The sequence below is a fragment of the Triticum dicoccoides genome, chromosome 6A, assembly GCF_002162155.2.
Source record: "Triticum dicoccoides isolate Atlit2015 ecotype Zavitan chromosome 6A, WEW_v2.0, whole genome shotgun sequence".
NCBI lineage: Eukaryota > Viridiplantae > Streptophyta > Magnoliopsida > Poales > Poaceae > Triticum > Triticum dicoccoides.
In genome coordinates, this window is record NC_041390.1 from 560,618,233 (window position 1) to 560,631,988 (window position 13,756).

Below are 13,756 nucleotides of genomic sequence, written 5' to 3' on the forward strand. Positions count from 1 at the left end.
CACGCCATTGCCGAAGAAAAAAGCTTGTTGTGCCGGCCACTACAAAAAAATTCTCGTTTGCTGCAATATGTGAGGAAAAGGCAGCCATTGCTGAGAATAAAGTGATGTGCGTGCTTCTGAAAAAAGGAGGAGGCCGCCGCGGGCGAGATCGACAGACGAATGACTGGGTGAGTTTTCCTAATGGATAAGGAAAAAGGAAGGGCAGTGCATGGGCGCCACCAGCATGTGCATCGCAAGCGAGGCATCCTAACTCGCTTGCACCATCAATTCACCGATTTAGATGTTTTTTCTTTTTTAAATGGTATGGCTAAAAAATCACCATGACATCACTAACATGCTAGTTATGCACGGTTGCATGAGATCGGACCATGCTCAGTTACATCACGAGCTAAGATGTGCGCCAACACATTGGTATGTTATTATGGCAAAAATAAGAATATGTGCAAGTTCCAAACGTTAAAATTGAAGTTATAAGCCTAATAATATAAATATAAAGTTCTGTTTAGATGAATTTGATTCAAAAGAATATACAAATATTATTTTTATGTTCTAAAGTCGGCCACACGAGCGAGCGAAATCGTGACTACTCCCCAGTTTTTTTAGTTGGTCCTCCCAGTTTTCCCCACCTCTCCAGATCGTGCGGTCGACCCTCCTCGTTTCCCTCGTCCCTCCCAAACCGCTGCCTGGCGCCTGCACGTTTTCCTGTTCCATCCACTATTTCTCACCTCCCTCGCCTCTCTCCAAGGATCTCCCGGCCATTGCCGCACCTAACCAGAGCCGGCGCCTAACTAACTCACCTCTCCCTGAAAGTGTGGCCGGAGCTGGCGCAGGCCTACCGTAGATCCGGCGGCCTTGAGCTCCACCGTCACCAACAGCGGCGACTACCGTATGGAGGCCAGACGGGATCTGGTGGCCTCAGAATGGTGAGAACCAGCAGCAGTGTTCGGCCATCAGATCAGGTGGAAGCTCATCTTGGGGCGGCAGCAGAGATAGCCACGCTGATTCGGTCGGTTCCTCTCTTGCAAGTTGCAACTCCCGCCAGTTCCTCTCCTCCTCTCGTTCTCATGTTTTATGTATTCATGTTCAGGTTTTGCAGCTCACACGGGAGCCGACCTCGAGTTTGACTAGAGCCAGAGGTGTTGGACTGTGCAAGGTCCGCACCCCTGCATCAACAACCTGGACATCTGTCTCCGGCGTCATGGACGAGCTGCAGCCGGACGACCAGAATCTTGTCTTCCTCTATAATGAGCTAGATGATGTCAAATGACTGCCAATGGTGGCCTCATCGGTGGTGCCATCTTGGTAAGAATTTTTTTATGTGCATAGCTGGCGTACATTCACTTGTAGGGGTCTGTGTGAATGTCACTTATGATTTTTGTCCTCTGAACTCAGAAAATATTACTAGAATGTACGGCCTTTTTGTTTGCTCAGGTTTGGCATTGTGCATGTGTTCTCTGTACTTAGATTTGTCTTGGAGATGCACACTACGAGATTGCTTGATTTAACTACATATGAAGAAAACTAAACGTTAGGATCAGCTTGCTAAACGTAAATGTCATATCAAACAGAAGTACATTAGCATTTGTGCTGTCTTTTTTAGCCACTGTCAAATTATTTATGAAGCTTGCAACTATTGTACAATATAACACTCCATTACATCATCTATGATTTAGTTGCGGGAAATCCTTGACCTGTAGACACATGCGTTGAAACCTACATGATAATGTCAAATATTCTATATAACATAGTTAAACAGTGCTTTGACTATCAGAAATGTACTTCAAACATCCATACTATAGTAATGGGAGCTTGTGCTTAGGTGCCAGTTTTCTTGTGGCACTAAGAGTATAGGGTTCAGTTCACATTATGTATTCCTGCTAGGGATGGCAATTTCTTTCATTTACCTCTTTTATTATCTGCTTTTTCATGTGACATCTTGCTCCCATACATTCAATTACTTTGCATGCTAGATATCCATATTTTGCTACTTCAGTTTATATTCGCTTAGTTATGTTAACATTTAGAATAGAAGGATATAAATGTAGTAATGTTCCTTTTTTCTTTCCATGTATTAATTTTGAGATGCTACTCGTCTTACATGTTTCAACTTTTCCATTCATTTCCTAATTTGACAACTACTCTTATCAATTCTTAGCGAGAGGGAAGCAACATTGGAGGCAGTCCGAACCGTGAGAATGATCACGATGCTAATGAGAACATGGATGATATCTACGGCACGAGGAGATGATACATATAGCGATAAACTTTTTGACCCATATAGTGATGAGCATTATGATCACTATAGAGATGATGGTGACGAGTCGAATGAGCTGCATAGTCGTTCAACAAAGTGAAGTTCCGAAATTTATGACAATTTAGGTTATGCAAACTGTTCGGACCATTGTATGGAGTATTTTGTTTGGCATTATGATCTATGTATTCTGGATGAAAGACATTAGGCTTTTGATGATATATGTGTATGCACTTGGTCACAAGTCTTGGTAAATATAATACATGTTATTTGGTCATGTGTGTTTGTGTATGTATTGGAAATGCCAACAATTAAAAATATTCTCATGCTGAATCACACTTTTATGTTATGCAACACCACTTGGTGAAAGCAATTCGTGAGAGGTTAATAATAGCCGGTGACCGGGATTTAGATTGTCGATGATTTCCTAATTTGACGATGTTGTTGAATTCCCGAAGGGGTGTATCCACCATTAGTAATCATATTAACCAACTGTTTGACATTCCTCTTGGTCATTAATTATCCCGATGGGTCAAATAAACCGTTGGCTATTACAAAAAGCGACAGGAAACAAGCACCGTCGGAAATTAAATAACCGACGGGGGACCTTTGGCTATGAGTTTCGTCATGTAATGTGAGTAGGGTGTTGGCCAAAACATGGTCGACGGCTCACCGTCGGCTTTATAACCGTTGGCCATGCAATTATCCGACGGTACCGTCGGTTATTAGTGCAATGGCCGACGAAGAATAGCCGACGGGAGATGGCCGACGGTGTACCGTCGGTTATAACTTTACCCGACAGTGAGCTTAAATAATCGAGGGTAATTGCACCCTCGGTTATAATGGGATATCTAGTAGTGGATTCTTTTTGCAATACGGAGTTCTTAAGTTGAACTTTCTAGTTAGATCTCTTATTTGAGTTTTACCCGTGCTTCTTTGTTTGATTGCTTATGTATGCTATTGTTTGTTTGTGATAGAACACCCGGAGTGCGAAGCATGCTGCTATGAGTCTCTAGGTTTTGCGGATCATCAGCAAGGCAAGTAACACTTTGATCATACCCCTTTATCACCCAGTTTTTATGCATTAGTTTCAACCCTCACACATTGCATGGTTAGGACTTATAACATGTGGGATTGGGAAGTAGTTGATGAGGTAGGACCTATTGCCCTATTATTATCAAACCCTTGGGAGTTACTTCTACGTATTGCTTATATTGCCATGCTATGCTCGTAGACGTGGAATGGGTTTGAGTGAATCCATGCCAGATGTGAGATTGTTAATTAATGGTTCAACTTAAGGTGGCAACTTTAATACACATCTGGGTGGATTGCTTGTTGGGCACCTGGAGAATCCAGTGTTGTCCTAGGATATCCCGGAGTACCCGTGTGATAATCCTACGGTCCGCCACCCAGGCTCAAAGGGAACTGAGATATTTCGTGCTAGAAACTTCCGTGTGCAGCCACAAGCTATTATGGGCTCTAGCATAGTTGAGTATGTTGCGTGAAGCTCTTGAAGCGGTAGACTAGCAGGTAGTGGGTTGTAGGTGGTATAGTCTATCCGGAGTAGAGAGTTAATGCTTCTGAAAAACTGTGTCTCGGTCATCCATTTCTCAAACTTCATGTAGTGCGAGAAATCCAACGGAGGAGACCGAGTCTTGTGGGGAAAAGTATGCAAACCTCTGCAGAGTGTATAAACTAATCATGGTTAGCCGTGTCCCCGGTTATGGACATCTTGAGTATCTAGTACTTGGATTATCATATGTATCTCATCACTCTAAAATTAATATTGTTGGGTTGATAATTACTTTTAATTGGGATTGAGTTGGAGGAACCTTCTCAATGATGTTTCAACTACCATGATAGTTAAATAAAATTTATTCCTTTGTTGTAGGGAAAAATTGGCTTTTCGCAAAACTATAACCATAGAGCTTTCCACCAGCCAAATATGCATGTAGTGATAGCATTATTCTGTTCTTGCTCTACTGTGTTACATTGCCAGCATATTCCATGTGCTGACCCGTTTCCGAGCTGCAACGTATTATGTTGCAGACTTTTCAGACGAGGAGTAAGGTTCGTTAGGTCGTTGCCGTGCAGCTCGGCTATGCCGTTGGAGTTGATGGACTCACTTTATCTTCCAAGCCTTCCGCTGTTATCATATTAGATGGCCTTAAGCCATATTTATTGTAATAAGTTCTCTTTTGAGACATTCGATGTAATAATTGTGTGATTGCCACTCTGTTATAAATCCTTCGAGTACTGTGTGTGTCAGTATTACCGATCCAGGGATGACACTGAAGCACAGAGACTTGACTGTTTGAGGTCGGGTCACTACAAGATGGTATCAGAGCACACGCTGAGTGTAGGACACGGCCACTAAGCTAAAGCCCTAGATCACCACTCTCTTCTCATTTCTAACTCCTCTCCATTTTCTACTCTTTAGGATGGCAGACGCAAGGAACAAGTTTGCACAACCGGATGAAGAAGCACCTTTCGGACGACACTTGAAGGAAGTCACTAAGTACCTGGACATTGGAATACCAAGCTTCACCGGGACTTACAACGCCACTTTACCAGAAGAGGAGTGATGGATGATTCAAGTTCAATTTACTGAAAGGACATTCGTGCCAGTCACCAAACCCATAGAGTTTTCCTTTGATGCACCAACCTGGAGTCTAGAAAAGAGTATGGCAGCTCACATCACCATGGGACACATTGGAGAAGTTTACCATAAGGAGCTTAAGGATAGTATCTATCAGATTTGTGGGCGCCGAGATGAGCAATGGGAGATGATCAGCACCAGGAAGGATATATCAATCACCGCTTTCATCCAGGAGTTAAACCATCACATTTGTCGCCAGGAGAACTAGATGTGCGCAGGCATGATAGATCTGAAGAAGGCAATGACAAGGATCACGGAACTGGAGGAAGAACTCAAGGCTACTCGCGAAGATTATGAGGAGGAAATCGTCGTACTAGTGGAGAAGAATGATGATCTGGAAAGGAAGCTGGGAGTATTCATGGGAGACCCCGCGCCAGGAGGAGAAGACGAAGAACCCAAGGAGATTCGTTCTGAGGACTACATCATCATCGACGACACCGACTCGAACCCCGACGATAGCGATGATGACTATGAAGATGAAGCTGGAGCAGACATTATGGAATCTTCGACGGATCAATATTTCTAGAAGACCACCACATCATTAGTAGTATTCCACCATGTATATAGTATAGTCTGAGCACTTTTTGTAACGATAGTTAGATCGATTGTATGCCCTGCTTGATTGATTGAGTGATATGATTGTGTTTGTCTCATGTGCATATGGGTAGTGTTTTCTCACTAGACCTCATTCTATTCTATTCTCTTCCCTCTAAACCCTCAGATGCCTCCGAGACGAGACCCCGGATTTACTTTCCCACCAGAACTCACTCAGTTGATTTAGCAGCAGAATACCCTGATGCGTTGTTAGTTCAGAATCAAGGCAACAACAACAATAACAACCCACCACCACCACCGCAAGTTGACAACTTAGCCCACTTCCTGAGGTTGCAGCCGCCGGTGTTTTCCAGTAGCACCGAGCCGATAGTGGCAGTTGATTGGCTCCGCAGGATTGGAAGGGAGTTAACCACTGCAGGATGTACAGATGCTGAGAAGGTGCGTTTTGCCGCACACCAGTTAGATGGACCAGCAGCCTCATGGTGGGAGAATTACATAGTCACCTATCCTATAGCCACTGTTACATGGGATCAGTTTCAGCAAGCATTCCGCACCGCCCATGTCTAACAGGAGCTATGAGCATGAAGAAGCATGAGTTTCACAACTTGCGCCAAGGGAATCGTACTGTGGCTCAGTACGTGGATGAGTTTAGTAAGCTGTCTCGTTATGCCCCTGACGATGTGGCCATAGATGCCGCAAAGCAGGAGAAGTTTATGGAAGGGCTGAACAATGAGATGAGCATGCAGTTGATGGTGGCAACATTCAACAACTACCAGGAGTTGGTAGATAAGGCTCTTATGATAGAAGGGAAGCAACAGCAAATTGAGAGCCGCAAAAGGAAGTATGGACAAGGAAGGTACAACTCAAGAGCTCAGCAGAAGCCTCGTCTAACCCCGAAATCGGGAGGACTTGTTCATAACCATGGAGGCCACACCCACAATGGAGGAAGTACCCATAATCATACTAGCCCAAGGAATGGGAATGGTAACGGAAACAATCAGACCTGCTCCAATCCAGCCACACCCGCCAAGAGAGATCTAAGCCATGTTACTTGTTTCAAGTGCGGGAGACTGGACACTATGCCACGGAGTGCCCAGAAGCGAAGAATGGAAATGGTAATGGGAGCGATGGGAAGAAGCCTAATCCATTCAACAAGGGACAAGTGAACCACGTTAACATGAAGGAGGTTGAAGGGCAGCCAGACGCAGTTATCGGTAAGTGTTTGGTTAAGTCTTTTACCGCCCTTGTTCTTTTTGATACTGGTGCATCACATTCATACATACCAAGGGGATTCATGGATAAGTTTAAACTACCAACCCAAACCCTCAGGACCCCTCTGTTAGTTAGTTCACCTGGAGCAGAGTATATGGCCAGCCGATGGTGCGACCAGATACCCGTAACCATTGGTAGCCATGTTTTTCCGTCCGACCTAATAATCTTGGAGTCACAAGGATTGAATGTGATATTAGGCATGGAATGAATGTCAAAGTATGGAGGAAGCATTGACTGTGCTAGTAAATCAATTTGTCTCACCACCCCGGAGGGAAAAAGGATCAAGTATGTATCTAGACATGCGCCTAGGAGTAGCCAAGTAAATACCCTCACGGGAGTTGTTCAGGAGGAAGTGCCTATAGTGAAGGATTACCCAGATGTTTTTCCAGAGGAGTTACCAGGCATGCCGCCGGATCGAGACATCGAATTTTTGACAGAACTATTGCTAGGTACTGGGCCAATATCAAAGAGACCCTACCGGATGCCCGCAAATGATCTGGAGGAGATTAAGAAGCAGATCAAGGAGTTATTGGAGAAAGGTTACATCCGATGGAGTTCACCACCATGGGGAGCCCTAGTGCTTTTGGTTGAGAAGAAGGATAAATCTCTAAGGATGGTTGTTGATTATCGTGTGAGGTGACGATCAAGAACAAACACCCACTGCCGATGATCAATGATTTGTTTGACCAGTTGCAAGGAGCTAAGGTATTTTCAAAGATCGATCTGCGATCAGGATATCACCAGCTGAAGATCCGAGAGAAGGATATACCTAAAACCGTATTTACCACAAGATACGGGTTATATGAGTATACGATCATGTCATTTGGACTGACTAAGGCCCCTGCCTATTTCATGAGCATGATGAACAAGGTGTTCATGGAATATTTGGATAAGTTTGTCGTGGTGTTCATTGATGATATAATGGTATACTCGAAGAATGAAGAGGAGCACACGGAGCATTTGCGTTTAGTTCTCGAGAAACTCAGGGAACATCAGTTGTATGCCAAGTTCAGCAAATGTGAGTTTTGGTTGAAAGAGGTTGGATTCCTTGGACATGTTATATCAGGAGAGGGTATAACAGTAGACACCACCAAGGTTCAGTCAGTCACTGAATGGTTGGCACCCACTTCAGTTAGCGAGATCCGCAGTTTTCTTGGACTCGCAGGATACTACCGGAGATTCATTGAGATTTTTTCCAAGATTGCAAAGCCAGTGACAGAACTATTGAAGAAGGATATCAAATTTAAATGGACGGAAGAATGTGAAGAGAGTTTTCAGGAGTTAAAGAAATGTCTTACTACAGCCCTAGTACTGATTCTGCCGGATATACGCAAGGATTTCTAAGTGTATTGCGACGCCTCTCGCTTAGGACTTGGAGGAGTACTGATGCAGGACAGAAGAGTTGTTTCGTATGCCTCACGACAACTGAAACCGCATGAGTTAAATTATGCCACGCATGACTTGGAGTTGGTTGCCGTAGTGCATGCGTTGAAGACTTGGAGACATTATCATATTGGAAACCATTGCAATGTATACACTGACCATAAGAGTTTGAAGTACATTTTCACCCAGAAGGAGCTGAACCTTAGGCAGAGGAGATGGTTGGAGCTTATAAAGGATTATGATATGAAGCTTCACTATCATCCAAGCAAGGCCAATGTCGTAGCAATGCTTTGAGCCGGAAGAGTTATGCCAAACACACTCATAAGCGCAGGATTGCCAAAGGAGTTGGCGGAGGATCTCAGGGAACTTCGATTGGAGATTGTCCCTGGAGGTTTTGTTGCAACAATGGAGGTTCAGTCTACATTCTTAGGAAAGATTCGAGAAGCTCAGAAGGATGACAAAGAGATCGCCGAGATAAAAGAGAGAATGAGAAAAGGAAAGGCCAAAGGTTTCATGAGGATGAACACGACACCTTGTAGTTTGAGGACCGTGTTTATGTGCCCAATAACACGGAGATTAGGAAGTTAATACTTCGGGAGGCTCATGACTCACCGTACTCGATTCACCCTGGAAACACCAAGATGTATGTGGATTTAAAGGAGCATTTCTGGTGGACTGGTATGAAGAAGGATATTGCCGAGTATGTAGCCGTGTGTGATGTATGTCAGAGAGTGAAGGCAGAACATCAAAAGCCAACCGGATTGTTACAACCTATGCCGATACCCGAATGGAAGTGGGATAAGGTTGGCATGGATTTCATCACCGGATTGCCCAGGACCAAATCAGGATATGATTCTATATGGGTAGTAGTTGACCGCTTGACAAAGTAGCTCACTTTATCCCAGTGAAAACCACCTATACAAGTGCCAAGTTGGCCAAGATATACATGACCAGGATCGTATGTTTGCATGGAGTTCCAAGGAATATCGTATCAGATAGAGGAACCCAGTTTACCTCAAAGTTTTGGAATCAGTTGCATGAAACTTTGGGAACCAGATTGGAGTTCAGTATAGCTTTTCACCCGCAAACAGATGGACAGACCGAAAGAGTCAACCAGATTCTAGAAGATATGTTGAGAGCTTGTACACTAGATTATGGATCTAGTTGGGATGACAACTTGCCCTACGCAGAGTTCTCGTACAACAACAGTTACCAGGCCAGTTTGAAGATGGCACCTTTCAAAGCTTTGTATGGAAGGAGGTGCAGGACACCGTTGTTGTGGGATGAAGTTGGAGACTGTCAGTTATTTGGACCAGATTTGATTAAGGAATCAGAAGAGAAGGTTAAATTGATTAGAGATAGACTGAAGGTAGCTCAATCCCGACAGAAGAGTTATGTAGATTCAAAACGCAAGGAGGTAGTCTATTAAATCGGAGACAGAGTGTATCTACGGGTATCACCACTCCGAGGAGTTAAGCTCTTTGGAGTTAAGGGAAAGTTAGCGCCACGTTTTGTGGGACCATACAGAGTTTTGGAACATATGGGAGAGGTTGCTTATAAGTTGGAATTACCCGAAGGATTGTCAGGAGTTCACGATGTGTTCCACGTTTCTCAGTTGAAGAAGTGCCACACAGAGATGGCCGACGTTCCTCTGAGAGATACAGTACCGCTAGAGGCAATTCAGTTGGATAATGATTTGACCTATGAGGAGAAGCCAGTCAGGATTCTCGAATTTGCCAGCAGAGTTGCCCGCAGCAAGGTTATTAAGATTTGCAAAGTTCAGTGGAGCCACCATACCGAGGACGAAGCCACCTGGGAACGAGAGGATGATCTTAGCAAGGACCACCCACACCTATTTTCTAGCCAACCCGAATCTCGAGGGTGAGATTCATCTTAAGGGGGGTAGGTTTGTAACATCCCAAATTTTCAATTTGGAATGTTATACATAGATCATTCATGCATATCATATTTTTTTGCATTTCGTTTCGCGATCCTCGAAATTCTAAGCAACTCAAGGACCCTCGGAGAGAGTTGGGAATTTCACTGTTTTCATATTTGAATTTTTATCAAATATTGAAACGAGGGTTTTTGGTTTTAATAATTTTTCTCCCCAAAAATATTTCATGTTAAAGAAAAACTATGAGAGGAGATAATATGAACTCTCCAAAATAAATGAAATATTGGATGAAAAATATTAAAATCAAATATTTGATTTTATTAGGATTTTATTGTTATTTTTTGCATTAGAAAAATTGCATGTTTTCAAAATTGCATTTTAGGGCCAAGAAAATGTTCATCTTGTTCTAAATATTTTATTTAGATGGTGGGAATTTATTTTGGCATTTTTAGATTTTTTATTTATTTTTCTAGGATTTATTTTTGACGAAATCTGTTTTTTAAAGAGAAAGCCCGCCGGACCGAGCTGGGCCGAGGCCCAGCTGGCCCAGCCACCCCGCGCCGCCGTCTCCCACCCGGAGACCGCGACCGCCGCCGCCGCTCGCCGTGGCCGACTCAGCCACCCCGCCCCCTTCCCCAAGCCACCACCCCCCTCTTTAAAGCCGACCCGGGACCCCCCACCCCCCTGGAGCCCCGAAGCCGAGCCGCCGCCGCAAGTCGCCCGCCCTGTCGCCTTGCGTCGCTGCCGCCGCCGCCGCTGCACGCCGCCGCCCCACGCTGCCCCCGCCTCGTCGCGCCGCCGCGGAAGCCACCGGAGCCGCCGCCGATCCGATCCAATCTCGTCATTCTGTTTTTTCGGTTTAGGTAAAAACCGTAGGTTTTTAAAAAAACCCTAGTTTCGTTTTTTTTTGGTTCGCCGGTTTTCTCGGTTTAGTTTATTTAGCGGACGTTCGTCCGTACGTTCATTTTAACAAACGGTGTTCACTCGTTAGCCGCAGACAGCGAACGTTCATTCGTTAGCCCGTTCGTCCGTTTTTATTTTTCTAGGATTTTCCGCGATTATTTCCGATCGTGATTTCTGATCCGATTTTAATTTTAGTTTATCTTTTCGCTCGTTTATCGGAATCAGGCGATTCAAGCGCCTAGATCTTTGTCTCGAAACCCTCTTTCCGTTTAACCAACTTGAGCAAGATTTTGATACAGTAAAATTTAACCGTAGTCCAGATTAGTAATCGAATCTTGTTTCTTTCGCAGTTTGAGTTTCGTTGCTCCGTTTGATTTGATTCTTTTTGCAAACCGGAGTACTTAAGTTGAAATTTCTGGTTAGATCTCTTATTTGAGTTTTACCCATGCTTCTTTGCTTGATTGCTTATGTATGCTATTGTTTGTCTGCGATAGAACACTCGGAGTGTGAAGCGTGCTGCTAGGAGTCTCTAGGTTTTGCGGATCATCAGCAAGGCAAGTAACACTTTGATCATACCCCTTTATCACCTAGTTTTTATGCATTAGTTTCAACCCTCACACATTGCATGGTTAGGACTTATAACATGTGGGATTGGGAAGTAGTTGATGAGGTAGAACCTATTTCCCTATTATTATCAAACCCTTGGGAGTTACTTCTACGTATTGCTTATATTGCCATGCTATGCTCGTAGACGTGGATTGGGTTTGAGTGAATCCATGACAGATGTGAGATTGTTAATTAATGGTTCAACATAAGGGGGAAACTTTAATACACATCTGGGTGGATTGCTTGTCGGGCACCTGGAGAATCCAGTGTTGTCCTAGGATATCCCGGAGTACCCGTGTGATAATCCTACGGTCCGCCACCCAGGCTCAAAGGGAACTGAGATATTTCATGCTAGAAACTTCCGTGTGCAGCCACAAGCTATTATGGGCTCTAGCATAGTTGAGTAAGTTGCGTGAAGCTCTTGAAGAGGTAGACTAGCAGGTAGTGGGTTGTAGGTGGTATAGTCTATCCGGAGTAGAGAGTTAATGCTTCTGAAAAACTATGTCTCAGTCATCCGTTTCTCAAACTTCATATAGTGCGAGAAATCCAACGGAGGAGATCAAGTCTTGTGGGGAAAAGTGCGCAAACCTCTGCAGAGTGTATAAACTAATCATGGTTAGCTGTGTCCCCGGTTATGGACATCTTGAGTATCTAGTACTTGGATTATCATATGTATCTCATCACTCTAAAATTAATATTGTTGGGTTGATAATTACTTTTAATTGGGATTGAGTTGGAGGAACCTTCTCAATGATGTTTCAACTACCATGATAGTTAAATAAAATCTATTCCTTTGTTGTAGGGGAAAATTGGCTTTTCGCAAAACTATAACCATAGAGCTTTCCACCAGCCAAATATGCATGTAGTGATAGCATTATTCTGTTCTTGCTCTACTGTGTTACATTGCCAGCATATTCCATGTGCTGACCCGTTTCCGGGCTGCAACGTATTATGTTGTAGACTTTTCAGACGAGGAGTAATGTTCGTTAGGTCGTTGCCGTGCAACTCAGCTATGTCGTTGGAGTTGATGGACTCACTTTATCTTCCAAGCCTTCCGCTGTTATCGTATTAGATGGCCTTAAGCCATATTTATTGTAATAAGTTCTCTTTTGAGACATTCGATGTAATAAGTGTGTGATTTCCACTCTCTTATAAATCCTTCGAGTACTGTGTGTGTCAGCATTACCGATCCAGGGATGACACTGAAGCACAGAGACTTGACCATTTGAGGTCGGGTCGCTACAGAGAATATCTAGGCAATGATTATGAACATAGGCATCATGTCCGTGTTAAGTAGACCGAAACGATTCTACATCTACTACTATTACTCCACACATCGATCGCTATCCAGCATGGATCTAGAGTATTAAGTTCATAAGAACAGAGTAATGCTTAGGCAAGATGACTGATGACCCACATGTATAGGGGATCTATCATAGTCCTTTTGATAAGTAAGAGTGTCGAACCCAACAAGGAGCAGAAGGAAATGATAAGCGGTTTCCAGCAAGGTATTCTATGCAAGTACTGAAATAAGTGGTAACAGATAGTTTTGTGATAAGATAATTTGTAACGAGCAACAAGTAACAAAAGTAAATAAGGTGCAGCAAGCTGGCCCAATCCTTTTTGTAGCAAAGGACAAAACTGGACAAACTCTTATATGATGTAAAGTGCTCCCGAGGACACATGGGAATATCGTCAAGCTAGTTTTCATCACGTTCATATGATTCGCGTTCGGTACTTTGATAATTTGGTATGTGGGTGGACCGGTGCTTGGGTACTGCCCTTACTTGGACAAGCATCCCACTTCTGATTAACCTCTATTGCAAGCATCCACAACTACAACAAAAGTATTAAGGCAAACCTAACTATAGCATGAAACATATGGATCCAAATCAGCCCCTTGCGAAGCAACGCATAAACTAGGGTTTAAGCTTCTGTCACTCTAGCAACCCATCATCTACTTATTACTTCCCAATGCCTTCCTCTAGGCCCAAATAATGGTGAAGTGTCATGTAGTCAACGTTCACATGACACCACTAGAGGAGAGACAACATAAATCTCATCAAAATATCGAATGAATACCAAATTCACATGACTACTAATAGCAAGACTTCTCCCATGTCCCCAGGAACAAAAGTAACTACTCACAAAGCATAAACATGTTCATAATCAAAGGGGTATTAATATGCATATAGGATCTGAACATATGATCTTCCACCAATTAAACCAA

The 13,756-nt window shown here is 43.6% G+C and overlaps 1 long non-coding RNA gene across 1 annotated transcript; it reads left to right on the forward strand.

Annotated features, from left to right (window-relative positions):
- The first annotated feature begins 720 nt into the window (after window positions 1-720).
- LOC119315182 lies at window positions 721-2,455 on the forward strand. The gene is made up of 3 exons (XR_005152618.1): window positions 721-1,006; window positions 1,088-1,302; window positions 2,156-2,455. It is a non-coding gene; the product is annotated as an uncharacterized LOC119315182 (long non-coding RNA).
- The last annotated feature ends 11,301 nt before the right edge of the window (window positions 2,456-13,756 follow it).